This window comes from Eubalaena glacialis, chromosome 12, assembly GCF_028564815.1.
Source record: "Eubalaena glacialis isolate mEubGla1 chromosome 12, mEubGla1.1.hap2.+ XY, whole genome shotgun sequence".
NCBI lineage: Eukaryota > Metazoa > Chordata > Mammalia > Artiodactyla > Balaenidae > Eubalaena > Eubalaena glacialis.
Window position 1 is genome coordinate 50,176,166 of NC_083727.1, and position 13,634 is coordinate 50,189,799.

The 13,634-nt window shown below is 39.0% G+C and overlaps 1 protein-coding gene and 1 pseudogene across 1 annotated transcript in view; one reads left to right on the forward strand and one right to left on the reverse strand.

Annotated features, from left to right (window-relative positions):
- The window catches only part of METTL24 (methyltransferase like 24), a 109,280-nt gene that overhangs the window by 64,702 nt on the left and 30,944 nt on the right, over positions 1-13,634 (forward strand). The gene's annotated exons all lie outside the window — the stretch shown is intronic.
- The window catches only part of LOC133102627 (small ribosomal subunit protein eS8-like), a 39,837-nt pseudogene that overhangs the window by 1,429 nt on the left and 24,774 nt on the right, over positions 1-13,634 (reverse strand).

Below are 13,634 nucleotides of genomic sequence, written 5' to 3' on the forward strand. Positions count from 1 at the left end.
CAAGGAAACAGTCTAAGTGTTCATCAACAGATGAATGGATAAAGAAGATATGGTATATATATTTATACACACACACACACAATGGGATACTACTCAGCCATAAAAACGAATGAAATTTTGCCATTTGCAGCAACGTGGCTGACCTTGGAGGGCATTATGCTAAGTGAAATAAATCAGACAGAGAAAGACAAATACTGTATGATATCACTTATATGTGGAAAATAAAAAATACAGCAAACTAAAATATAGCAAAAATGAAACAGACTCACAGATACAGAGAACAAGCTAGTGATTACCAGTGGGTGGGAGGGGTGATATAAGGGTAGGGGAGTAGGAGGTACAACTACTGGGTGTAAGATAGGCTCAAGGATGTATTGTACAACATAGGGAATATAACCAATATTTTTTAATAATTGTAAATGGAAAGTAACCTTTAAAAATTGTGTAGGGGGAGATTGGTTCAAGATGACGGAGTAGAAGGATGTGCACTCACTCCCTCTTGCGAGAGCACTGGAATCACAACTAACTGCTGAACAATCATCGACAGGAAGACACTGGAACTCACCAAAAAAGATACCCCACATCCAAAGACAAAGGAGAAGCCACAATGAGATGGTAGGAGGGGTGCAATCACAATAAAATCAAATCCCATAACTGCTGGGTGGGTGACTCACAAACTGGAGAACAATTATACACAGAAGTCCACCCACTGGAGTGAAGGTTCTGAGCCCCACATCAGACTTCCCAACCTGGGGGTCTGGCAACGGGAGGAGGAATTCCCAGAGAATCAGACTTTGAAGGCTAGCAGGATTTGATTGCAGGACCTTGTCAGGTCTGGGGGAAACAGAGACTCCACTCTTGGAGGGCACACACAAAGTAGTGTGCGCATCAGGACCCAGGGGGAAGGAGCAGTGACCCCATAGGAGACTGAACCAGACCTACCTGCAAGTGTTGGAGGGTCTCCTGCAGAGGTGGGGGGTGGCTGTGGCTCACTGTGGGGACAAGGACACTGGCAGCAGAAGTTCTGGGAAGTACTCCTTGGTGTGAGCCCTCCCGGAGTCCACCATTAGCCCCACCAAAGGGCCTGTAGGCTTCAGTGCTGGTTTACCTCAGGCCAAACAACCAACAGGGAGGGAACTCAGCCCCACCCATCAACAGACAAGGGGATTAAAGTTTTACTGAGCTCTGCCCACCAGAGCAACACCCAGCTCTACCCACCACCAGTCCCTCCCATCAGGAAGCTTGCACAAGCCTCTTTGATAGCCTCATCCACCGGAGGGCAGACAGCAGAAGCAAGAAGAACTACAATCCTGCAGCCTGTGGAGCAAAAATCACATTCACAGAAAGACAGACAAAATGTAAAGGCAGAGGACTATGTACCAGAGGGAGGAACAAGATAAAACCCCAGAAAAACAACTAAATGAAGTGGAGATAGGCAACCTTCCAGAAAAACAACTCAGAATAATGATAGTGAAGATGATCCAGGACCTCGGAAAAAGAATTGAGGCAAAGATCGAGCAGATGCAGGAAATGTTTAACAAATACCTAGAAGAATTAAAGAAAAAACATCTAGAAAAATTAAAGAACAAACAAACCGAGAGGAACAATACAATAACTGAAATGAAAAATACACTAGAAGGAATCAATAGCAGAATAACTGAGGCAGAAGAACAGATAAGTGACCTGGAAGACAGAATGGTGGAATTCACAGCTGCAGAATAGAATAAAGAAAAAGGAATGAAAAGAAATGAAGACATCCTAAGAGACCTCTGGGACAACATTAAATGCACCAACATTCTCACTATAGGGGTCCCAGAAGGAGAAGAGAGAGAGAAAGGATCCGAGAAAATATTTGAAGAGATTACAGTCGAAAACTTCCCTAATATGGGAAAGGAAATAGCCACCCAAGTCCAGGAAGCACAGAGAGTCCAAGGCAGGATAAACCCAAAGAGAAACATGCCGAGACACATAGTAATCAAATTGACAAAAATCAAAGACAAAGAAAAATTATTAAAAGCAACAAGGGAAAAATGACAAATAACATACCAGGGAACTCCCATAAAGTTAACAGCTGATTTCTCAGCAGAAACTCTGCAAGTCAGAAGGGAATGGCAGGATATATTTAAAGTGATGAAAGGGAAGAACCTACAACCAAGATTACTCTACCAGGCAAGGACCTCATTCAGATTCGACGGAGAAATCAAAAGCTTTACAGAGAAGCAAACGCTAAGAGAATTCAGCACCACCAAACCAGCTCTACAACAAATGCTAAAGGAACTTCTCTAAGTGGGAGGAAACACGAGAAGAAAAGGACCTACAAAAACAAACTCAAAACAATTAAGAAAATGATAATAGGAACATACATATCGATAATTACCTTAAATGTGAATGGATTAAATGCTCTAACCAAAAGACACAGGCTTGCTGAATGATACAAAAACAAGATCCATATATATGCTGTCTACAAGAGACCCACTTCAGACCTAGGGACACATACAGACTGAAAGTGAGGGGATGGAAAAAGATATTCCATGCAAATGGAAATCAAAAGAAAGCTGGAGTGGCAATACTTATATCAGATAAAATAGACTTTAAAATAAAGAATGTTACAAGAGCCAAGGAAGGACACGACATAATGATCAAGGGATCAACCCAAGAAGAAGATATAACAATTATAAATATATATTCACCCAACATAGGAGCACCTCAATACATAAGGCAAATGCTAACAGCTATAAAAGAGGAAATCGACAGTAACACAATAATAGTGGGGGACTTTTACACCTCACTTACACCAATGGACAGATCATCCAAACAGAAAATTAAGAAGGAAACGCAAACTTTAAATGACACAATAGACCAGATAAATTTAATTGGTATTTATAGGACATTCCATCCAAAAACAGCAGATTACACTTTCTTCTCAAGTGCACACGGAACATTCTCCAGGATAGATCACATCTTGGGTCACAGATCAAGACTTGGTAAATTTAAGAAAATTGAAATCATATCAAGCATCTTTTCTGACCACAATGCTATGAGATTATAAATAAATTATAGGGGAAAAAACATAAAAAAACGCAAACACATGCAGGCTAAACAATACGTTAGTAAATAACCAGGAGATCATTGAAGAAATCAAAGAGGAAATCAAAAAATACCTAGAGACAAATGGCAACAAAAGCATGACAATCCAAAACCTATGGGATGCAGCAAAAGCAGTTCTAAGAGGGAAGTTTATAGCAATACAATCCTACTTCAAGAAACAAGAAAAATTTCAAACAATCTAACCTTACACCGAAAGGAACTAGAGAAAGAAGAACAAACAAAGCCCAAAGTTAGTAGAAGGAGAGAAATCATAAAGATAGAGCAGAGGGCCTTCCCTGGTGGCACAGTGGTTAAGAATCCACCTGCCAATGCAGGGGACACAGGTTCAAGCCCTGGTCCGGGAAGATCCCACGTGACGCGGAGCAACTAAGCATGTGCACCACAACTACTGAGCCTGTGCTCTAGAGCCCGCGAGCCACAACTGCTGAGCCCGTGTGTTACAACTACTGAAGCCCTCATGCCTAGAGCCCGTGCTCTGCAACAAGAGAAGCCACTGCAATGGGAAGCCCACGCACCACAATGAAGAGTAACCCCCACTCGCCACAACTAGAGAAAGCTAGCGTGCAGCAACAAAGACCCAATGCAGCCAAAAATAAATAAATAAAATAAATAAATTTTAAAAAAAAGATCAGAGCATAAATAAATGAAAAAGAAACAAAGAAAACAATAGCAAAGATCAGTAAAACTAAAGGCTGGTTCTTTGAGAAGATAAACAAAATTGATAAACCTTTAGCCAGAGTCATCAAGAAAAATAGGGAGAGGACTCAAATCAATAAAGTTAGAAATGAAAAAGGAGAAGTTACAACGGACACCGCAGAAATACAAAGCATCCTAAGAGACTACTATATGCAACTCTATGCCAATAAAATGGACAACCTGGAAGAAATGGACAAATTCTTAGAAAAGCACAAGCTTCTGAGACTGAACCAGGAAGAAATAGAAAATATGAATAGAGCAATCACAAGTAATGAAATTGAAACTGTGATTAAAAATCTTCCAACAAACAAAAGTCCAGGACCAGATGGCTTCACAGGTGAATTCTATCAAACATTTAGAGAAGAGCTAACACTCATCCTTCTCAAACTCTTCCAAAAAATTGCAGAGGAAGGAACACTCCCAAACTCATTCTATGAGGCCACCATCACCCTGATACCAAAACCAGACAAAAATACTACAAAAAAAGAAAATTACAGACCAATATCACTGATGAATATAGATGCAAAAATCCTCAACAAAATACTAGCAAACAGAACCCAACAACACATTAAAAGGATCATACACCACGATCAAGTGGGATTTATCCCAGGGATGCAAGGATTCTTCAATATATGAAAATCAATCAATGTGATACACCATATTAACAAATTGAAGAATAAAAAACATGATCATCTCAATAGATGCAGAAAAAGCTTTTGACAAAATTCAACACCCATTTATGATAAAAACTCTCTAGAAAGTAGGCATAGAGGGAACCTACCTCAACATAATAAAGGCGATATACGACAAACCCACAGCAAACATCATTCTCATTGGTGAAAATCTGAAATCATTTCCTCTAAGATCAGGAACAAGACAAGGATGCCCACTTTCGCCACTATTATTCAACATAGTTTTGGAAGTCCTAGTCATGGCAATCAGAGAAGAAAAATAAATAAAAGGAACACAAATTGGAAAAGAAGAAGTAAAACTGTCACTGTTTGCAGATGACATGATACTATACATAGATAATCCTAAAGATGCTACCAGAAAACTATTAGAGCTAATCAATGAATTTGGTCATGTTGCAGGATACAAAATTAATGCACAGAAATCTCTTGCATTCCTATACACTAACAACAAAATATCAAAAAGAGAAATTAAGGAAACAATCCCATTCACCACTGCAACAAAAAGAATAAAATACCTGGGAATAAAACTACCTAAGGAGGTAAAAGACCTGTACTCAGAAAACTATAAGACACTGATGAAAGAAATCAAAGATGACACAAACAGATGGAGAGATATACCATGTTCTTGATTGGAAGAATCAATATTGTGAAAATGACTATACTGCCCAAAGCAATCTACAGATTCAATGCAATCCCTATCAAATTACCAATGGCATTTTTTATAGAACTAGAACAAAAAATCTTAAAATTTGTATGGAGACACAAATGACCCCGAATAGCCAAAGCAATCTTGACGGAAAAAAATGAAGCTGGAGGAATCAGACTCCCTGACTTCAGACTATACTCAAAGCCACAGTAATCAGGACAATATAGTACTGACACAAAAACAGAAGTATAGATCAGTGGAATAGGATAGAAAGCCCATAGATAAACCCACGCACTTTTGGTCAACTAGTCTATGACAAAGGAGGCAAGGCTATACAATGGAGAAAAGACAGTCTCTTCAATAAGTGGTGCTGGGAAAACTGGACAGCTACATGTAAAAGAGTGAAATTAGAATGCTCCCTAACACCATACACAAATATAAACTCAAAATGGATTAAAGACCTAAATGTAAGACCGGACACTATAAAACTCTTAGAGGGAAACATAGGAAGAACACTCTTTGACATAAATCACAGCAAGATCTTTTTTGACCCACCTCCTAGAGTAATGGAAATAAAAACAAAAATAAACAAATGGGACCTAATGACACGTAAAACCTTTTGCACAGCAAAGGAATCTATAAACAAGACGAAAAGACAACCCTCAGAATGCGAGAAAATATTTGCAAACAAATCAACGGACAAAGGATTAATCTCCAAAATATATAAACAGCTCATGCAGCTCAATATTAAGAAAAATCAGACAACCCAATCAAACAATGGGCAGAAGACCTAAATAGACATTTCTCCAAAGAAGACATACAGATGGTCAAGAAGCACATGAAAAGCTGCTCAACATCACTAATTATTAGAGAAATGCAAATCAAAACCACAATGAGGTATCACTTCACACCGGTTAGAGTGGGTGTCATCGGAAAATCTACAAACAACAAATGCTGGAGAGGGTGTGGAGAAAAGGGAATCCTCTTGCACTATTGGTGGGAATGTAAATTGATACAGCCACTATGAAGAACAGTATGGAGGTTCCCTAAAAAACTAAAAATAGAATTACCATATGACCCAGCAATCCCACTCCTGGGCATATACCCAGAGAAAACCATAATTCAAAAAGACACATGCACCCCAATGTTCATTGCAGCACTGTTTACAATAGCCAGGTCATGGAAGCAACCTAAATGCCCATCGACAGATGAATGGATAAAGAAGATGTGGTGCATATATACAATGGAATACTACTCAGCCGTAAAAAGGAATGAAATTGGGTCATTTGTAGAGATGTGGATGGACCTAGAGACTGTCATACAGAATGAAGTAAGTCAGAAAGAGAAAAACAAATATCGTATATTAACACATATATGTGGAATCTAGAAAAATGGTATAGATGAACCAGTTTGCAAGGCAGAAATAGAGACACAGATGTAGAGAACGAATGTATGGACACCAAGGGGGGAATGGTGGTGGTGGTGGGATGAACTGGGAGATTGGGACTGACATATATACACTAATATATATAAAATAGATAACTAATAACCTGCTGTATAAAAAATAAATAAAATTTTTAAAAATTGTGTAAAAAATCCTGGAGTAAGGATGTCATAAAAGAAGGAATGATTAATTTGATTACATATAAATATAAGATTTCCACACGTTAAAAATACCAAAAGCAAAATTAAAAGGCAAATAACAAACTGAAAAAGTATTTATAACTCATTTCATAAGCAGAGAGCTAATTTCACTGGTATGTAAGAGCTTTAACAAATCAATAAGGAAAAGATTAGCAACTTAATAGAAAATTTGATAAAGACTGAAAAAGTAGTTCACAAAAAAGGAAATACAAATGGCTCATGAAAAGGTATTTAAACTTGCTCATAGTATGAGAAATGGAAATGAAACTACCCTTAGATACAATATTCTCAGGAATCAGATTATCAAAGATAAAGAGTGGCATGAATATAAATTGGTACAGTCTTTATGCCAGACCGTTTGGCAATATCTGTTACATTGCAGATGCAAATACCTTTTGATCCATCAATTCTACTTCTATGAATTTGCCATACAATCGTACTCCCATATATGTGAACTGATATATGAACAAGGTTATTATTATTATTTTTTGGCTCATTGTTTGTAATAGCAAAGGATAGGAAATAATCTACATGTTTACCATTGTGGAAGTGTTTAAGCAAATTATTTGACTTGTATTCAGAATACATAAAGAACTGTACAACCAAAAATGAGACAAAAAACTCAACTAAAAAATAGGCAAAAGATTTGAACGAACATTTCACCAAAGAAGGTATTACAGATGGCAAAACACACATGAAAATATACTCAATTTTGTTAATTAACAGGGAAATGAAAATTAAAGCCACAATGCAATACCACTTCACAAACACCAAGATGGCTAAAATTAAAAAGGTTGATGATACTAAGTGATGATGAGGATGTGAAGTAACTGGAACCATCAAACATTTCTGGTGGGAAGGCAACTTCTTTGGAAATGAGTTTGGCAGTTTCTTACTACGTTCTTACATTTACCAATTGACCCTGCAAACCCACTCCTAGGTATTTACCCAAGAATGTTGAAAACATATGTCCACACAAAGACTTGTACTTGAATGTTCATAACAGCTTTATTCATTATCACCCCAACTGGAAACAACCCCATTGCCCATCAACAGGTGAATGGTTAAGGAAGTTATGGTTTGAATATACCATATACAATATACCATATACAATTCCATCCATCTATGATGGAATAGCACTCAGTGGTAAAAAGGAACAAGTATAGTGATACATCAACATGAACAAATCTCACAGACTTCATATTGAATGAGGGAAGTCAGACACAAAAGATTACATGTTGTATGATTCTCTTTAGTGAAGAAGAAAAACTATCCTACAGTGATAGAAATCAGACCAGTGGTTGCCTGAAGCATGTGGTGTTGGAATGGAGGAGATTTACTGAAACGGTCACAAGGGAATGTTCTGGGGTGTTGGTGGTTACGTGGGTGTATACGTATGTCAAAAGTTATCAACCTATATACTTAAAATATATGAATTTTGTTGTATATAAATTATATCTCAATAAAGGCAAATTACAGAAGAATGTATGTAGATTTTTATAATTCACATACTTGTTTTTATACATATAGAATCTCTCTGAAAATATATACAAGAAACTGGTGATACTAGTTGACTCCAGGGAGAAGAACTGAATGGATGAGGAAGGGACTCTACTCTTTATATCTTTTAATTTTACACCTTGTGAATATTTTAAAAATTAAAATATTTTCAATGCTTCTCCTCCAATTTCCTTTATTCTCTACTTCTGGTGTTCCCTTTAGATGTCTTTTGGAACCTTTCAGTCTTGAGAGGTTCCTCCTTGTCTCTCAATTGCTTTTTCGTATTTTAAAATCTCAGTCACTGGCCTACTTTTGGGTGAATTCTTCCGTGCTGGCTTCCAATTCTTTAATTTTCTTTTTAACTGTGTCCAGTCTAGAGTTCATACCCTTTGTTGATATTTTTAAGAATTACAATTATTGTGTTTTTCACTTCCGAGATTTTTAATTGGTGTTTTGCCTGTCCGTCCGTTCTTTTTTAGTTCTGCATGTTTTTATTTCAAAGTGTATTGCCACTACTTCCGTCTTTGTGAAAGTAAATATTATTCTTACTGATTGCCCTGAGTGCCCTAAACATACTTGTTTTAAACTTTTGTCAGACTGTTCAACAAAATTAATTTAATCTCGGAATGAAGTAATGTTCCAGTTACTGCTTTGGTTGGCTGTTTCTCATCATTTGATTTCTGTGTGTATTTTCGAGTTTCATTTGTTAGTTCATTTTCAGTGGAAGGTTTTTGGTTTGGTTTTGCTTTTTGCTTTCCTTTTTGGTTCCACCCTTCTCTGCCTAGTGATTTTATAATAGCCTTCAGGCCTGGTCTTATGTAAGCATTTGGGGACTCCTGCTTCTTCCAGTGATACTGGGAATATTCAGTTACTGAACCATCTCATTTGCTGGCTCATTTGCTATTTGCAGGGGTGAGTCTCTCTTCTCTCACCTCCCTAGGCCAATGACTGGTTTTAAGCCATAACCCCGTCAGTGGTTGTCAGCAGTTTATTTTGAGCTCCTTTCTGGATCCAGGGTACTCCATTCCAGACCTTGGCTTTAAACAATGAATGTGGCTCGGGTGCTGTCTCATGGGAGCACTTTTAGTTCCTGTTCTCTGCAGGAGATGCACCCCCAGGACCACTGCTATACCTGCTTTATGTCGGGAACCCAGCATGTCCTGGCTTCAGTCTTGCTCACTGCTCTATGTTCTGGTCCATGGAGATGTTCATCTTGTTTTTGAGCCCTGCTTTGATCTTTTTGTCCCCTCCCTCATCATTCTTTTTTTCACTTTGTGTTTGGTACAATGGGGAGGATGTGCATCTTGCCTTCATACTTTTCTTTAAATTGATTCACCTTTCTTCCTTAGAATTATTTGCAGAAATAATATCCATGGACTCATGAGTCAACTGTCCTGGCTGTTTTCCAATATACATTAAAAATACCTTACGTGAAAGATTTTGAAATCCTTATTTATCTTGCCCTAAATCATATTCTATACCAATATTTCTCATATTTGCTGTGTATGTGAACCACCTGGGGGATCTAATGAAAATGTAGATGTTGATTTAGGAGGTTCAGCGTGGGGCCCGAGACTCTGCATTTCTAGCAAGCTCCCAGGCAATGCTGATGCTGGTGGTTGGGGACCATACAATGACTAGCAAGGTGTGTACCACAGTCTGAGAAGCATAGGAGCAGAGGATATTAATAGTAATTGTCAGTGCTGGGAACTGAACTTAAGTGGTGTCACCCCAGAGGCCCAGCACTGGGCCACTTTGTGCTCTCCTGATGTCCTCCCCCTCTAGCCTGAGTCCTTACCAAAGGTGGAGTGAGGCACAGATGCTGTGCTGTGCTTCGGGTCATTTTTCTATTCATGTGCCAGCCTGTTGCACCAGCTTTGTGTACTAGATTTGCTGTTTTTCTGGGACATTTTTTTTTCTCAGAAGGAAAACTCCTTTATAAAAATGTCCCCTGGTCATCTGCCACACCAGTGCAAGGCCCAGACATGCCTGAATCCTGGATGACTAATGGCTTTACCCTGTAGCTGGACCTCTGCTTCTCAGATGTGCGCTTCCAACTAAACTGTGTGTGCCTCAAGACCAGAGACTCTTTATTGTATGGAGTCACATCCTGACTACCCAGTGAGGAGCTCAGGAAATATATGCTTGTCCACCTGACTTTCTCCCTGGTACCTTTCCAAATAAAACGTGCAGGGTATCAGAGTTTGAATACTTCACCTTTTCCTGCAACCTGCCGTGGAATTAATCAGCAGCAGCATGAGCATCCAGAGGCCTTAGTCACTGATATTTCAGAAGAACATTTGGGTAGAAAACTGCATGGAAACAAGATATGTTGTGATAAAGGTAGAAGTCCAGGTGATTCTTTTAGGGCCCAGTGGAATCTTCTATTTAGACTTGTTTATATTCCTTTTTCAAAGAGAGGTATGTATCTTTCTGTGTATTTGAAGGCAACTTCATCTTGCAGAATTGCTATGTAATCATGATGGTGCTGTGTTTCTGTGAAATAAGCCAGTGGCAATTTAAGAGTCATGAGTCATTCATGGTACTGAATTGCAATTTGAAATGCAGAGACATCTTTCTGTCTCCATCAATCAGCAGTGGACCCTAAGGACAAGCCATCTTGAGAACATGAGTCAAGCACTTGTGCACTCAACATTTAGGAAATGAGTTTTGGCTTTTTTTACCCTATTCACTCATCAGTAATGGTGAGATTTGCTGTGAAACAGAAAGTCTTGGCTCCTCTTAATAATTTTCAAACCGTTCAGTGCCTCTGCATTGAGCTACAGTTTTTGTTTCCTTAGATGTGTCCTCCCCTTGGTTCTCCTTGGCCAAAAGCCATGACCGGAAAGGTTGTGTGTGAACAGTGCTCTGGAATCCAGAGACCCACTCCCACCTGTACAACCAAGGGCTTCTCAGATTTCAGTGTTAGAATTCAGAACACCAGAAAACAAACCAAAAATAACAGCAACACGCCACCGTCAAAGCATCCAATCTTCTAGGGAGATTGATTCAAATGTCAAGCCTAGGACCAACCTCAGAGATTCTGATTTAGCTAGTCTGGCATGGAGCTCAGGAACCTGCATGTTTAACCAACCCCACCCCACTCTGCCCCAGGTGATATGAACATCACCCTTTGAGGAGCCTCCCTGTGTAGAGAGGACTTTAGTGGCTCAGCCTTCCATTTGCAAATCCCTCCTCCCCTGCTGTGCATAAAACCCTTTAAACAGGAATGGAGTCCCGAGCCTGGCTGTCAGCTTCTGCAGCCTCACTCCCTGGCTCCTCACCAAGTCTCTGTGTCCTCTGTGCCTCAGTGTTCCCTATTAAAAGGTGAGCGATATGGATCCCTGCCATTTGAGAAGGTTGTCCAGGCAAATAAACTCATGTTGGTGACAGTGATGAATGAAGAGTATTCATGGAACCAGAATTGGAACTTTATTTTATAGAGCACTGTGACTGACTCTCACTCCTTTGAGATTTTCAAGGGGGTCCAGTATTATTACCAAAGAGGAAGATTTCACATATGGAGGAAATTAGGCTCCAGGAAGCTGGCATTTGTTTTTCTTCATCGCTGTGTACCAGGGCTGGGTGTATTTGTCTGAGAATCTTGCTTTTTGACAAACTTTGGGGAATGAGAGCCAAGTGAATCCTGAGGGAGCAGAGGGGGGGCTCTAAGCTCCAGGTGCCTCTAAAGGTTTCCTTTTTCGTGACTTTCTTTCCTAAAGGAGACAGTGGGTCGATAGAGGGATGCTGTGTTCAGTGCTACACAGCTCAGATTCACTGGGTCAGGCAGCTCTGCAAGTTCCTTTATGTGTGTTAAAAAATGCTTAATGCCTTTTGACATTAAGAGCCCCAAGAACTTGCTATCATATTAGCGAATTCTCTGAGGGAGAGATTCCTGAACGAATCTGTGAGGTCACTCCTAGGCCGGCTGTTTCTGCCTTGGGAGCTCAGCCATGCCAGCCTCTGGGGTGCCCATGCATAATAAACCACCCACAGAGCAGGCTCCAAGTGCATGGGGAAAGGTGGTCGCAATTTCACTTGGAGGTAAAACCTGATTTATTTTTCAGCCATGAAAATATTAGAAAAGGAAGATGTCATTTGCCACTTTTTAGTTAAAAATATAAGGACCTTTTAAAAAACACAAATTTCCTAGCATGGAGTGGCATTCAACAGTTTTGCAATTAAAATGATAATGAAACATTTCTCTTAACTTCTCTTTAAAATCAGTGCGATGGGTTCACAGCACACCATTAGAAGGAATTATATAAAGCAGCCTCTCTGTTCCAAGTTTTATTTTAAGATCTAATTTATTCCAGATTCTGCGGGAAAAAACCGTTCATGTGACAAGCCTGCTAACAGATGTCAATTTAGTTTTATAGCACATGCCTGCACTTCAGAGTCAGAAAATGGAGATTATTCTTTTCGCCTGCTGTTTATTACACGACACAGCTTCATAACACTACGCCCTGGAGGACAGCTGATTAATAACCTATGGGCAAGCAACTTATCACCCGCTTTCGTCTTCTGCAGTGTTGAGTGTAAGCTTTATTTCACATTACCCTTTCGGATTAAGAGAGGTGCTGGAAAAAGCAAAGGTGACAGAAAATGGATTTTTCTGTTTTAATGTCATGTAGGTCAGAGGACAGATTATACTGTAGTGAAGAGAAATAAGAGAAAACATAGGAATTATTCAACTAGATAGAACTGAATCTATATAAAAACGTTTTTGTGGTGTTGGTTGGTCAAACAAAGTAATTCTATATGAAAGATATTATGTCAAACCAACCGTAACAAGAACTCTCCACTTCTTCACATTCACAGGGCCCATTTCTCAATGTTCACATGGTATAGTAATTATTGGTTTATATGTTACACTTCTGTTCACATTCCCATCTGTCCAGTCCATCCATCCATTTATCCATTCCTCCATCCATCTATCCGTCTAATAAATATTTATTAAGCATCTTCTATATGCAAGGACCTGTGCTTAAATAATAAAGATGTAGGGGCAAACAAGTCTCTTTTTTAATTGAAAAAATTTTAAATTGTGGTAAAATACACATAACAGAAAATTTACTATCTTAACTATTTTTAAGTGTGGTTCAGTAATGCTATGTATGTTCACATTGTTGGGAATCTCTAGAACATTTTCATCCTGCAAAATTGAAACTCTGTACTCATTAAACACCAATTCCCCTCTTCCCCCAGCCCTTGGAAACCACCATTCTACTTTCTGTTTCAATGAATTTGACTATGCTAGGTGCCTCATATAAATAGAATCATACATTATTTGTCTTTTTGTGACTTATTTCACTTAGCATAATGTCCTCAAGATTCATCCATGTTGT